General features: G+C 48.8%; 1 protein-coding gene across 1 annotated transcript in view; it reads left to right on the top strand.

The window, feature by feature from the left end:
* Nucleotides 1–15,135, top strand: part of pik3r5 (phosphoinositide-3-kinase, regulatory subunit 5) — a 139,100-nt gene that overhangs the window by 34,711 nt on the left and 89,254 nt on the right. The gene's annotated exons all lie outside the window — the stretch shown is intronic.

The raw sequence follows: 15,135 nt of genomic DNA, 5'->3' as shown, positions 1-15,135 counted from the left end.
TCAATATTTTATTATATTTTCAACATGTTATTACATTAAAAATGCTAACAAATGCAAATTATTCTCGCCAACAATCACTGTGTAGACCATTTACCACGTCTTAGTCTTTTTACATTGGTAAATGGGCTATTATATTATCCTCTCAAGTCCCCTTTAAGATAATTTTAAACCATTAGATATTAGGATTGGCTATAGAACCATAACATTCCTACAGTGCAGGAGGAGGCTATTTGGCCCATCAGGTCTGCACCAACACGCACACACACATACCACACACACAACACATACATACATACACACACACATACACACACTAACACACACATACACGCACACACACACAAACACACATACACGCACACACACACACACACAAACACACATACACACACACACACCACACACATACACACACAACACATACACACACAACACATACACACACAAACATATGCACACACACATATGCACACACACACACATATATATGCACACCATACACGCACATATACACACATATATACACACATATATCCACACACATATCTACACACACACACACCTGAGCACACATGCATACACACACACATGCATACACACACACATATATACACACCATACACGCACATTTACACACACACACAGATATATACACACATATATCCACACACATATATACACGCACACACACACCAAAGCACACATGCATACACACACACATGCATACACACACACATACATACACACACACATGCATACACACACACATGCATACACACACAGTCCAAGGCCGGAACCCGGGTCCCTGGCGCTATGAGGCAGCAGTGCTGACCATTGTGCCACCCTTTGTATTATACTTAATATGTCTTTGCAATTTAAATCTATCTAGGCTATTGTATTAATGCTTTCTTTAAAATTTTGCAATTTCACAAAGGCAAATAAAATCTTTTAAATAGTGTATTGGCATCCATACAGGAATCTATGGTAAGCACAAGGAATGTCAAGTTCTCTCTACCAGAACAGTATTTTGAAATAGCCTATTTCACAATGCCATAAAATGTTCTCACTGGCCTCTCAAATCATTATAATTTTCTCGATAATTTAAATTTTGTTGTCCTTTCTGTAAAGGTAAAGAAACCCATATTCAGCACAAAAGCAAAACACTTCCTGATGCTGCAAATCTGAAATGAAAACAAAAACTACTGGTATTACTCAATGGCTCTGGCAGCATCTGTGGCAAGAGAAACAGAGGGCGTGATCTACCCGGATGGGAGACCCATAATGAGTGCGTTTAGCCGGATGTTTCCCAGCATTCGGAGCGCCAAGAAACCCTACACTGTCGACGTTCAGTCAGAACAGGGTTTATTTCTCCCCAGAGAAACAGGCAGGCTTGCCAATAAGGGGTGGGATTTAACTAAATGGGAACAAAATCCCATAGTGAGTGTGTTTCCCCGTGCTCGTAGCGGCGAGAAACGCCACGCTATAAAACGGCACTCGCATTAGGTAGGAGGCCTCAGCAGGGAACACTTGGCCAAGGCCGCACATAGTCCTGTTTGTGCACTGAGGAGCTCCACTCGCCGGAATTCTTCAGTGTAGCGATAGATCGCGACACCATTTTTAAATGGCGTCCCGAGCATTGGAGACCCCGATGCAACACCACCCCAAGCCCCAGTGGACTATGGGAGTGTCCCCCGGCCCCACCCAACCACCGCACAGGACACCCCGGATGGATATCCACAGTGCAAAAAATGCCAGCTTGGCACCTTGGCAGTGCCAGGCTGGCACCCTGTCTGTGGCACTGCCAGGTGGGCACCTTGGCAGTGCCAGAATGGGTCAGGGTACCACCCTCCCAAAGGGCATACATCTGGGGCCTCCAATTCCCTGGGAGACCCCCACAGTGCTGTTCCGTTTTGTCCCCATTTGTGGAGACCAGTTTTTTTTTCAAAAAATATACTTTATTCATAAAATTTATCATAAGCATTACAGAAACATTTCAAATTGTCTTGACTGTACATTTCCGGCAGAGTTACACATTGCCTTGACTTTCTTCCATTCAATTTTGATATTATTATTCACATATCACTCTTTACATTACAATTCCTTCTTAAATATTTACATTGTCATGTTTGTTTTATACATTGGAGTGGTGGTGGCCCAGACCGAGGGGGGTTTACACTGTTACCCGCCCCTCGGTGTACATTTGCTGGAAAGACCTTACACAGTGGTCTTTCCCCATTTTGCCTTGGCGGCAGCTGCCCCAAACTTGAGTGCGTCCCTCAGCACGTAGTCCTGGACCTTGGAATGTGCCAGTCTGCAACACCCGGTCGAGGACAATGCTTTGCACTGGAAGATCAGCAAGTTTTGGGCAGACCAAAGAGCGTCTTTCACCGAGTTGATGACCTTCCAGCAGCAGTTGATATTTGTCTCGGTGTGTGTCCCTGGAAACAGTCCGTAGAGCACAGAGTCCTGTGTCACAGATCTGTTCGGGATAAACCTTGACACATATCACTGCATCTCTCTCCAGACCTTCTTTGCAAAGGCACATTCCACAAGGAGGTGTGTGACCGTCTCATTTCCCCCACAGCCACTCCGAGGGCAGCGTGCATTGGCGCAGAGCCTTCGGGTGTGCATGAAGAATCTGACAGGGAGGGCCCTTGTCACCACCAGCCAAGCTAGGTCTTGGTGCTTGTTTGAAAGTTCTGGTGATGAGGCGTTCTGCCAGATGACTCTGGCAGTCTGCTCAGGGAACCATCCAACGTCCTCCACGGTCTCCTTTTCCCTGAGGGCCTCGAGGACATTACGTGCTGACCACTGCTTCATTGCCTTGTGGTCAAAGGTGTTTTTCTTCAAAAACTTTTCCACGAAGGACAGGTGGTACGGTACGGTCCAACTACTTGGAGCGTCCCGCGGCAATGAGGCCAGGCCCATCCTTCGTAACACCGGGGACAGGTAGAACCTCAGTCTGTAGTGACACTTGGTGTTTGCATACTGGGAGTCCACGCACAGCTTGATGCAGCTGGACACAAAGGTGGCCAACAGGATGAGGGAGGCGTTGGGTACGTTCCGCCCTCCCTTCTCCAGAGGTTTGTACATGGTGTCCCTTCGGACACGGTCCATCTTGGATCTCCAGATGAATTTGAAGATGGCTCGGGTGACTGCTGCGGCGTAGGGTCGGGTTATGGGCCAGACCTTCGCCACGTGCAGTAGCACCGAGAGTACCTCACACCTGATGACCAGGGTTTTGCCCGCAATGGAGAGGGAGCGTTGCTCCCACCAGCCCAGTTTCTGCCTTGCCTTTGCTAAGCACTCCTCCCAGGTTTTGGTGCACGCCCCAGCAGCTCCGAACCATATCCCCAGCACCTTCAGGTAATCTGACCTGACAGTGAAGGGGACAAAGGACCGGTCGGCCCAGTTCCCAAAGAACATGGCCTCGCTCTTGCCACGGTTTACCTTGGCTCCCGAGGCCAGTTCAAACTGGTCGCAGGTGGTCAAGAGCCTGCGCACAGACGCAGGATCCAAGCAGAAGACGGCAACGTCGTCCATGTACAGGGAGGCCTTGACTTGCATGCTTCCACTGCCTGGGATCGTCACTCCTCTTATACCCGGATCCTTCCTGATGGACTTGGCAAAAGGTTCTATGCAGCACACAAAAAGGGCAGAGGAGAGAGGGCAGCCCTGCCTGACTCCAGATTTGATCTGGAACTTTTCTGATTCCCACCCATTGATTGAGACTGCGCTATAGGTGTTTGTGTAGAGCAGTTTGATCCAATTGCGAATTCCCTCCCCAAACCCCATTTTGGAGAGCACATCCATCATGTAGGTGTGCGATATTCTGTCAAAAGCCTTCTCCTGGTCAAGGCTGATGAGGCAAGTGTCCACCCTCCTGTCCTGCACGTAGGCGATCGTATCCCTGAGTAGCGCGAGGCTATCAGAGATCTTCCTGCCGGGTACAGCACAGGTCTGGTCAGGGTGGATCACCGACTCCAGAGCAGACCTGACCCGATTGGCGATGACCTTGGCTAGAATTTTGTAGTCCACATTCAACAGTGAAATGGGTCGCCAATTTCGAATTTCTTCCCTTTCCCCCTTCTGCTTGTAGATGAGGGTGATGATGCCTTTCCTCATGGACTCTGACATGCTGCCTTCCAGAAGCATACTCTCGTACACTTCCAGCAGGTCTGGGCCCATCCAGTCCCACAGAGCCGAATACAACTCAACCGGTAAGCCGTCGCTTCCGGGAGTTTTACTCGTCTCGAAGGACTTGGCGGCCTTTGTCAGCTCATCCAGAGTTAGTGGTTTGTCCAGGTTTTCCAGCTCGCTGTCGCCTATGACCTCCGTGATAGTCGACAGGAAGGTCTGGGAAACAGTGCTATCTGTTGGCTTCAGGTCATACAGTCCGGCATAAAAGGATTGGCTGATCCTCAGGATGTCAGACTGCGATGACTTTACAGAGCCATCATCTTCCTTCAGGCTGCTGATCACAGAGGTCTCTCTGTGCACCTTTTGGAAGAAGCGTGAGCACTTTTCGTCCTGCTCCACGGAGCCGACTCTGGAACGGAAGATAACGTTGCAGGCCTCCGAGGTGTAGAGCGAGGCTTGCTGGCTCTTCACCTCTTGGAGATCCTCCTTGACATCCACCCCCATCGACTGCAGCTGGAGCGAATTTTGCATACTTTTCTGGAGCCTGGACATGACCCCTCGTCTCTCTCTCACCTTTTGAACGCCCTTGAGGATGAAAAACCTCTTGATATTCCCCTTGATTGCTTCCCACCAGAGATGTGGGGCCTCAAAGAGGGGTTTCACGGTTCTCCAACCTTTGTAATCCCTCCTGAGTTCCTCGAGGTTCTCAGGGGTCAGCAGTTTTACATTTAGCTTCCATGTCCCCCTGCCTACCCCCTGGTCTTCCTGCAGGTGGCAGTCGGCCAGTAGGAGGCAGTGGTCAGAGAAGAACACCGGCGTTACGTCGGTGGACCTGACCGTGAAAGCTCGGGACACAAAAAAGAAGTCTATCCTGGAGCGGACGGACCCGTCTGGCCGTGACCATGTGTATCTACGCTGCGCTCCGTCTGCAGGGTTGCTGCAGACGTCGAGCAGCTAGGCGTCTTTTACCGTTTCCATCAGGACTTAGCGTCTAGTTTGCTGTCGGCTCTGCTGGATCGTCCAGCCGCATCGATGATGCAGTTGAAGTCACCACCCAGGATGACCGGCTTGGAGGTGGCCAACAGCAGTGGGAGTTGCTGAAGGACTGCCAGCCGCTCACTTTTTACGGCCGGGGCGTACACATTAATAAGTCTGAGAGGGGTGTTTTTGTATTTCCCGTCTGCTACGAGGAGGCGCCCGCCCACCACCTCCTTAACGTCGGAGATGGTGAAGTTGCCTCCCCGCAGCAGAATACCCAGGCCGGAGGAGCGGCAGTCGTTTCCTCCTGACCAGATGGACGGCCCGTGGGACCACCAGCTCGACCAGCGCCTGTAGTTGCTGGGGTGCGGAATTCCGCACTCCTGCAGGAACAGTAGGTCGGCTTTCACATTTGCTAAATAGTTGAGTGTGGCTACACACCGCAAAGTATCTTTGATGCTTCGCACATTTATGGATGCAATTTTTAAACCCATTATAAAAGGTAGATTTACCAGTCTCAAGAGTCCAGAGTCTATACAGTTGGCTGTTCCAGCTGTTGGATGTTCCCCAGCATGCCGGTGGTGCTCGCAAACTTTAGCACAGTTGCAGGGCTGAGAAAACTGTTCTGGTCCGCACTGGCCCCGTGATTTTGATGCAGATGCATTGGGGGTGGTGGTGTAGCCCTGGCGTTCGTTGTGGCAGTCAGTAGGTGTTGGGGTTGCAGGCCGGTCTTCGCCTGGGTTGTTGCTGCTTGTTACTATCGGGGGTTGGTCTGTTACCTTGTTTTCAATGTCTGGCGTTTGGTGGCCGTTGGTCATATTGCTGTTCCCATGAGCCAGGGGTTGATTGTCTCGGCGGGTTTTATTTTCTTCCCGGTCGGTGGTCTGGGGGGTCTGTGCCTCCCGTTCCACGTTGGTGCTTTGCCTCTTTATTTGAGGCCGATTCTTGTCTTGTTTTCCCTCATCGGAGGAGGTGTCGGCGCTAAGTGCGCTGGCTGAAAGGTGTCGCTTTTTGCCACTCCCCCTCGGGGGGTTCTTCAGTTTGTTTTTTTGTTTTCTCTTTCGTTTGTCCCTGTTCACTGTTTCCCAGGGCTCTTTATTCTTTGTCCCATCCTCTTCCTCTTCCATTGAGTGTTCCTCATCAGATGAGGCTGGCGTTGGGTTGTCAGGGAATGCTGGGGCCTCCTCTTTTTGTTGGGGGCCCTTCTGTTGCTTTTCCGCATTCTGTGCCGTGGTGTCTTTTTCGGTGGAGGGTGTATGAACCTCCTCTGTGGTCGCCTTTTTAACTCCGCTGCTGATGATCTGTGCATATGTCGCCCCGCGTTTCGGGCAGGCCCTGTAAAGATGGCTGGCCTCCCCACACAGGTTTCATCACTTGTCTTCTTTGCAGTCCTTAGTCATGTGTCCCTCCTGCCTGCAGTTTTTGCAGAAGGTTACACTGCAGTTTGCGGCCACATGCCCCGTTTTGCCACAGGTGTGGCATACTCGTGGCTGTCCCACGTAGTAGAGGTAGCCACGATTTCCTCCAATAGCGAAACTGGAGGGGGGATGCAGGATGGTCCTGTTGCCATCTGTTCTTAGAGTCACCTTGACCTGGTGCTCACTTGTCCAGATGCCGAAGGTGTCTTTCACTTGCACGCTGTCACTTTTCAGCTCAGCGTACCTGGCGAGGAACGTGAGCACATCAGACACGGGGACGTGGGGGTTGTACGTGTGCAGTGTTACAACCCGGTTTTGCTGCGACGGTAGCGTAAACAGAGGCTCCGCAGTCAGGATTGACAGGGGACTCTGGTTACCTTTTTCCTTGAAGACGTTCAAGAATCTGATGCACGCTGCGACGGTCTTGAAGGTGACATCAAGAAAACCATTGTTGGGGAAGTTTTGCAAGCAGAAGATCTCTGTTGCTTTAAACCCACAACACTCGAGCAGCACCCGCTTCACGAAGAGTTTCCGGTCCACAGGTGACTCTCCTTCCGTTTTCTTCACTGTGACTCGGACAGTGTTTCGCACTCCCCAGCCTGGTGGTCGGGATGCAGCTGCATCCATAGCTCGTACGTTGGGTCTGAACTGTATCGGCGTTAGGCCTAAACCAGAGGTTTAGGCCAGCATGTAGATCCACCAATAGCAGCCGAGCTCCAAACGTTTCCTCTTTGACGACTTCAATCCCTCCGAGTTCTCCAATCCACGATCGACATCGAAATCCTCAGCTTCCCTCGATCAAATGAGACTACACTTGATCTTAGCCAAAAGGCCGAGAAGCGATTTGTGGAGACCAGTACTGAACGGCGCTCGCCCGAGTTCTCCGAGGCATAGGAGATTGATCCCAACATCCCAGGTAACTCAGGAATTTGCACATTAAAGTGAGACTAGCTATTGTTAGATCTCAAGAGGCTTTGCAAGCTGGGTAAATCCTGGGCGAGGGGTCTCCCAGCTTCTATTGGCCACACAGTGCCAAGATGCGCTGCTTTTTGGATGCAGTGTGGCTGTAAAATCGCGTCCATGATCTTCCACCCTTTGCCGTTTTTATGAAGGGGGGAGTGTGTTGCGCTGTCATTGTGAGGGGCGGCGCCTAAACACGCTGGTACGTCCAGCTTCACAGAGATGACGGCACGGTAGCACAGTGGTTAGCACTGTTGCTTCACAGCTCCAGGGTCCCAGGTTCGATTCCCGGCTTGGGACACTGTCTGTGCGGATCTGCACGTTCTCCCCGTGTCTGCTTGAGTTTCCTCCGGGTGCTTTGGTTCCCTCCCACCGTCCAAAGATGTGCAGGTTAGGTGGATTGGCCATGAGAAATTGCCCTTTGTGTCTAAAAAAAGGTTTCACTGGGTTACGGGAATTGGGGTGGATGTGTGGGCTTAAGTAGGATGCTCTTTCCAAGCACCGGTGCAGTCTCGATGGGTCGAATGGTCTACTTCTGCACTGTAAATTCTATTCTATTATCTAGATCGGTGCGCCCTCTTTAAAGGCTGCCCCAAACTCAAAGTGAAATTAAAGCTTCCAAACCACAGACATCAGGATCCCCCCCCCCACCCCCCCCCCCCCCCCCCCCCCACTTGATGGTATGTTTCTCCCCCATGAACATAGATCCCTGGCTGTGGGACAGCTACAGGCCCCACACCTTCAGACCCCACATCTTGGCGCTGTCCCCTGGCACCGTGGAAGTGCCAAGCTGGATGTGCCCTTGGGGGCTATTTTCCAGCCATGTTGTGCCCGGCGCAAATCTCGTTATATCAGGACAATTCTGGGAACTGAAATGGGATTTGAGCCAGGCATCAAACAATTTATGGTGTTCCCAGGCCCTCCCAGCAGACGTAATCAGGTTCATGCCCAGCTATGGCGTGAGCCTAATTACCATTAATGTGAATAGATTAGCAGGTTGGCACTGTCAGATTGACAGGGGGCAGTGCCAGGGCATTGTCCTACAATCGCCGACCAGCTGGTGGCTACAATGACTCCGAAACCCCCCCTCCCACCATAGATTTCATAGAATTTACAGTGCAGAAGGAGGCCATTCGGCCCATCGAGTCTGCACCGGCTCTTGGAAAGAGCACACTACCCAAGGTCAACACTTCCACCCTATCCCCATAACCCAGTAACCCCACCCGACACTAAGGGCAATTTTGGACACTAAGGGCAATTTATCATGGCCAATCCACCTCACCTGCACATCTTTGGACTGTGGGAGGAAACCGGAGCACCCGGAGGAAACCCACGCACACACGGGGAGGATGTGCAGACTCCGCACAGACAGTGACCCAAGCCGGAATCGAACCTGGGACCCTGGAGATGTGAAGCAATTGTGCTATCCACAATGCTACCGTGCTGCCCAGCATGGTCATCACGTCTGGTCTCCGTTCACGACTTGACGTCGGCGGTTGGGAAATTGCACGTTCCCCGAAGATTTGGCGTTAAGCCGATTTTGAATATTAAAATCCATTTAAATGAATGGTACTCGGGTTCACGCCTTCGCACGTTTTGCAATAATAACATTTCAATTTATGTTTGTCCAATTTTCTTTTCAACACAATTAGGGGGCCATTTAGCGTAGCCAATCCACTTACCCTGTACATCTTTGGGTTGTGGGGGTCTCACTCCCACAACCCAAAAAGATGTGCAGGGTAGGTGAATTGGCCACGCTAAATTGACACTTAATTGGGAAAAAAGAATTGGGTACTCTAAATTTAAAAGAAATAATAAATAAATAAACCGTAAGCAAAAGCATGCGTGGCTGGCTTGGGGTGACACGCTCCAGTTTTCCTTTGCCTCACTGTCAGGAAAAATATCTAGCCTTATCTTGCCACCACCCCCAGTATAACATGCTCAAAATTAGGAACTTATCATGTCAATGCAAATCTGTCACCACACCATCGCACGATGCAAATGGATTGTTGTGTCATTCAAAACTGTGGGATCCTGTTCTTCTCTAACATTACTGTCTTTCCCTCTCAAATTCAATCTGCTTTGTGCTCCTTGAATTCTTTGCTCAATTGTACTTCTTCCATTTTCTCTGGGCTGGACCCTGATTGCTTATTCTATTGTGCGCTCTCTGTTCATGTACCAATTGTTGGTGTGCAGAGAAAAATAGGCTAATTTCTGAATTGAGCTAACATACAAATGTGATTTGACTAAACACACCCTACTATAGTTTGGATACTTGCACCACCTGCTTCATTCACATAGTCCTTCCTTTGTTCTTTGTATCCTTTGTAATGGACCTAAGTCGGAACTAGAAGGAGATAGTCTGCATAATTTGACAATACATACTTTAAATAGTATTAGTGTACTCTAAAAGAACAAAGAAAAGTACAGCACAGGAACAGGCCCTTCGACCCTCCAAGCTTGTGCCGACCATGCTGCCCGTCTAAACTAAAATCTTCTACACTTCCTGGGTCCGTATCCCTCTATTCCCATCCTATTCATGTATTTGTCAAGATGCCTCTTAAATGTCACTATCGTCCCTGCTTCCACCACCTCCTCCGGCAGCGAGTTCCAGGCACCCACTACCCTCTGTGTAAAAAACTTGCCTCGTACATCTCCTCAAAACCTTGCCCCTCGCACCTGAAACCTATGCCCCCTAGTAATTGACTCCTCTACCCTGGGGAAAAGCCTCTGACTATCCACTCTGTCTCTGCCCCTCATAATTTTGTAGACAAAATATACAGCTGAACAAAGAACAATGGTGTTGGGTGAGAAGTGTTTAATCTTACTTTCCTGCACACAATTTCAAACGTTGGCCTCATAAGATGCAATAGTTTCCAAGGAATAGCATTGCAACAGTTTATGTACTTGACTTGTGTAAAAATAGTTTTGAGAAAACAAAAGAAGATTAAATCGAAATAATAGAAAGATGGGGCGTCATTCTCCGACCCCCCGCCGGGTCGGAGAATGGCCGTTGGCCGCCGTGAATCCCGCCCCCGCCCCCGCCGAAGTCTCCGGTACCGGAGATTGGGCGGGGGCGGGAATCGGGCCGCGCCGGTTGGCGGGACCCCCCGCTGGATTCTCCGGCCCGGATGGGCCGAAGTCCCGCCCAGGAATTGCGTGTCCCGCCGACGTAAATCAAACCTGGTATTTACCTGCGGGACCAGGCGGCGTGGGCGGGCTCCTGGGGGGGGGCACGGGGCGATCTGACCTCGAGGGGTGCCCCCACGGTGGCCTGGCCCGCGATCGGGGCCCACCGATCCGCGGGCGGGCCTGTGCCGTGGGGGCACTCTTTCCCTTCCGCCTCCGCCACGGCCTCCACCATGGCGGAGGCGGAAGAGATTCTCCCCACTGCGCATGCGTGGGAAACTGACAGCGGCCGCTGACGCTCCCACGCATGCGCCGGGAAACTGACAGCGGCCGCTGACGCTCCCGCGCATGCGCCGCATTTCCGCGCCAGCTGGCGGGGCAACAAACGCCATTTCCGCCAGCTGGCGGGGCAGAAATCCCTCCGGCGTCAGCCTAGCCCCTCAATGTTGGTGCTAGGCTGCCAAAGATGCGGAGCATTCCGCACCTTTGGGCCGGCGCGATGCCCGTCTGATTGGCGCCGTCTTTGGCGCCAGTCGGCGGACATCCCGCCGTTGGGGGAGAATTTCGCCCGTGTTTTTCACATTAAAGATAATAAAATCGTTTTAGAAAGTGGAGGTGATGACAAACGAAAGGATCAGAACTAATCAGCATGGATTTTGACTTCAGGTAGTCCATCAGTAGAGCAATAATATCTTAAAGCCCTATCCCCAGATGATCATAAATTTCAAATGGTGTACTGCAGAGTTTTTTGACAGAGTTGTTAAAGTGAGATTAAGCGCCCATGCCATTTAGATGTGGATTAACTTGAAATTGTGAAAAAATGTGGCAGATATATTTGCATAATCTTTTGTGTTCCCTAGCCATCTCCAGTGCTTTGTGGCCAATGAGGTACCTATGAACTGTAATCACTGCTGTAAACGCAGGAAACGTAACAATCAATTTCACAGCCAGGTCCCACAAATAGCTATACAATAATGGCTTGATTTTCTTGATTGTCATGTTGATTGAGAGGTAAATACGTGTCAACACACTGGAGATAACTCTCCTGTGCTTCTTTCAAACAGGGCCCTGGGTTCCTATGCAGGGACCTTGGTTTCATCTCTCATCTGAAAGACAGTCCTGCTTCATGGCCCCCCAGAAAGGTTGTGGGGCCTACTCTTCATGAGGGGACGTTTTAAAATGCAAGTTCAAAATGTCCTCATCATACTGCCACTCCTAAGCTCTGCTCTCCCTCCCACCCCCTATGGTCCCTCATTGTCCTCAGTGCCAAGCTTTGGCCTGAGAAGACATACAAGTGTCAATCATTCAGACCCTTTAAAATATCAGGAATGGAAAACAAGAGATCCCTGAGATCAGTTAACCTTGTGTAAATAAACATTATGAAATTGACAGCAGAGATCAGACAGCCTGAGCTGTCAATCAAACAGTGTGTTTTAAGGAGTGCAGGTGGTTCAACAAATGTAATGGTTGTCTGGTGTCTCAGTCAAGCCTCATTATGTATACTTGGCTGAGATCCTTTACAACCATCGTAATACTATAGGCATGGAAAAACCATAGCTTGTCATAGGAGGCATTGGGGGGCCATGGGAGTGGATGGAATGGCAGAGTTTAGCGTAAGGAGCATGATGGGCCATGAGGAGTCATGATGTGGCACGGATGGGGCAAAATTAATGTTTTCAAGGTGAGCAGGGGTGTGAGGGCTGGAGGCCCTTTGTGTTTTTATTTTAACTGGGATGAAATTCCACTGCACCAAAGTAGACCTTTAAAGGGCAGCACGATAGCACAAGCGGATAGCACTGTGGCTTCACAGCACTGGGGTCCCAGGTTCGGTTCCCCCGCTGGGTCACTGTCTGTGCGGAGTCTGCACGTTCTCCCCGTGTCTGCGTGGGTTTCTTCCGGGTGCTCCGGTTTCCTCCCACAGTCCAATGGTGTGCAGGTTAGGAGGATTGGACATGATAAATTGCCCTTAGTGACCAAAAGCGTTAGGAGGGGTTATTGGGTTACGGGGATAGGGTGGAAGTGAGGGTTTAAGTGGGTTGGTGCAGACTCGATGGGCCAAATGGCCTCCTTCTGCACTGTATGTTCTATGTTCTCTGTTCCAAAGCAGCCCTTCTCCATACCCGACAGGCCCTGTGGCTGTCTCCTAAAACTTTCCAGGTCGGTTGGCCCGACTCCAGCCCACACCTGCTCCCACCCTGGCAATGAAGATCCCACCTTTGCGGACGCTTTCTCTTGAGGTGGACGGGCTGAAATGGAAATTTTCCCAACTCCCACCGCCCACCTTGATGAAAATCCAGGCCTATATTTTGAATAATGCCATTTTGAAATGATGATGTAAACAATATTGATGCCTATGATTAATGTCATTTAAAATAATAATAGCAGTACAAATATATCATTAAAAAATTCTCTTGCACATAACGTAAACTAACAAGAACTTTACAGTCAACTCCGTCACTATAATTTCTTTGTAAGTTGATATATTCCAGATAACATTTTGCATCATGTTAAGTTTTCAGTGAATCTATATTCACTACATTCTGATCCAACCACAATGACAGTGGGTGTGAGATGGGGAATTTGATAAGTGGATGAGATGTACACACATTTGCAACTATTGAACAGATAAGTACATAATTTACCATCATTTTTGTCAAATGTTATATGCATTGTTTACCAAACTGCTATTTTAAAGTGTGCATCCTCTCCATTTTTAAGAACACATGTGGCCCTGTGGTATCTTTCACTATCTCCATTTCCATCTCCTCCTCCTCCGCACAAATAACAGAACGAATATGTGCCCATCCTCACAGAATGTGCTGAAGGCGCATATAAATTTAACTAGCCTGCAAACCAAATGTTGCAAAGACTGATTATAATGGCATATTAATATTAGCGCTTCAATCAGTTCTTGCCTAAAGAGACTGCTGTAAAGCTCGATTGATTCAACCTCTCCACTAGTCCCTTTCTCAGATCATTTATGATTATCTATTTGACTAGTCTTGTTCAGATATTTTCTTATTATCGGAACAATGTACCGTATAAGTGTCTCAGCAGAAGGTTGACTCAGCAGATCATGGGTTGAAGTCCCACTCGAGAGATTTGAGTGCTTAATCCAGACCGACACTTAAGTGTCGAACTGAGGGAGTCTGCATGTTCTCCCGTGTCTGCGTGGGTTTCCTCCGGGTGCTCCGGTTTCCTCCCACAAGTCCTGAAAGACGTGCTGTTAGGTAATTTGGACATTCTGAATTCTCCCTCTGTGTACCCGAACAGGAGCCGGAATGTGGCGACTAGGGGCTTTTCACAGCAACTTCATTGCAGTGTTAATGTAAGTCTACTTGTGACAATAAAGATTATTATTAAAGTTATTACTTTCCAAGCTGTAACCTGGCTACTGGAATGTATTGTTATCAAAGTTAAATCAAACAGTTTATTTCCTCATACACATTTCCTTCACCCAATCAGTTTCATTAATCAGGGTAATTCACTGGGAAAAGTCCCTTGCCTGGAGTATGATGTCCATTTTCAGATTCCGACTTTCAAAGGGGAGTCATCAGCACAATTACTTCTTTCATTCAAGTTTTTTTCTGTGTAAAATTAGATCTAAACTTACAGTAACAGATTCTGTAAATAGTCCCTTGACAGTACATCGGCCAGTTCTGAAACTGCAATAATTACTCAGCAGCAGAGAGATTCGTTCACATTAGCACATCTGTGTGGAAAATGGGAACTAGGATGAAATGCAACAATTTTCAACAGTAATGTTAAAATATTTAAATAGTATCAATTCGGCACAACATTACACAGTATTCCAGTGTTCATTTATTTTACCATGATAGAACATGGGGAATGAATCAGTTCTGAACTCTTCATGTCTGACCACTCCAAAAGGAGTTTTCTCCAAATTTTATCCATCATTCTGAAAGTTAAATCATTACAGGACATTCTAATTCACTTTCATATCCGTTTATTATTTTCTGTTGATGTTTCTGAAAATATATTTTGTTTAAGCAATGATTGCGCAGTTCTCCTGATCAGTTAGTAACCGCACAGAATAAAGTGGGACATGCACCCTCCAAAATCCCAATCTCAATTCTTCACAGAGTTAGCTGACCTACAGTGGAGCGTCATAGACACAAAAATGTGTTGCAGTCCCCTTGGGAACTAAACCGCTTGCATTAATGTATCACCTTTAATGTCATAAATCATCACAAAGTGGTTCACTAGAGTAAGATTAGACAGAATTTGGCACAAAGCTACATAAAGAAAGATTAGAACACATGTTAAATGTGTGGTCAAAGATGTAGGTGTCAGGGGGTGTCTTAAAGGAGGAGAGAAAGACGCAGAGGTTTAGGGAGATAATTGCAGAGGTTAAGATGCTTGGCAGCTGAAGACGTGGCTGCCAATGGTGGAATGATTAAAATCGGGAATGCATAGGGCTGCACGGTGGCGCAGTGGTTAACACTGCTGCCTCATGGCGCCGAGGACCTGGGTTCGATCCCGGCTCCGG

The sequence above is a fragment of the Scyliorhinus torazame genome, chromosome 18 (assembly GCF_047496885.1).
Source record: "Scyliorhinus torazame isolate Kashiwa2021f chromosome 18, sScyTor2.1, whole genome shotgun sequence".
Lineage (NCBI taxonomy): Eukaryota > Metazoa > Chordata > Chondrichthyes > Carcharhiniformes > Scyliorhinidae > Scyliorhinus > Scyliorhinus torazame.
Note: the sequence above shows the minus strand (reverse complement) of the source record. Positions and strands in the feature narration are given on the sequence as shown.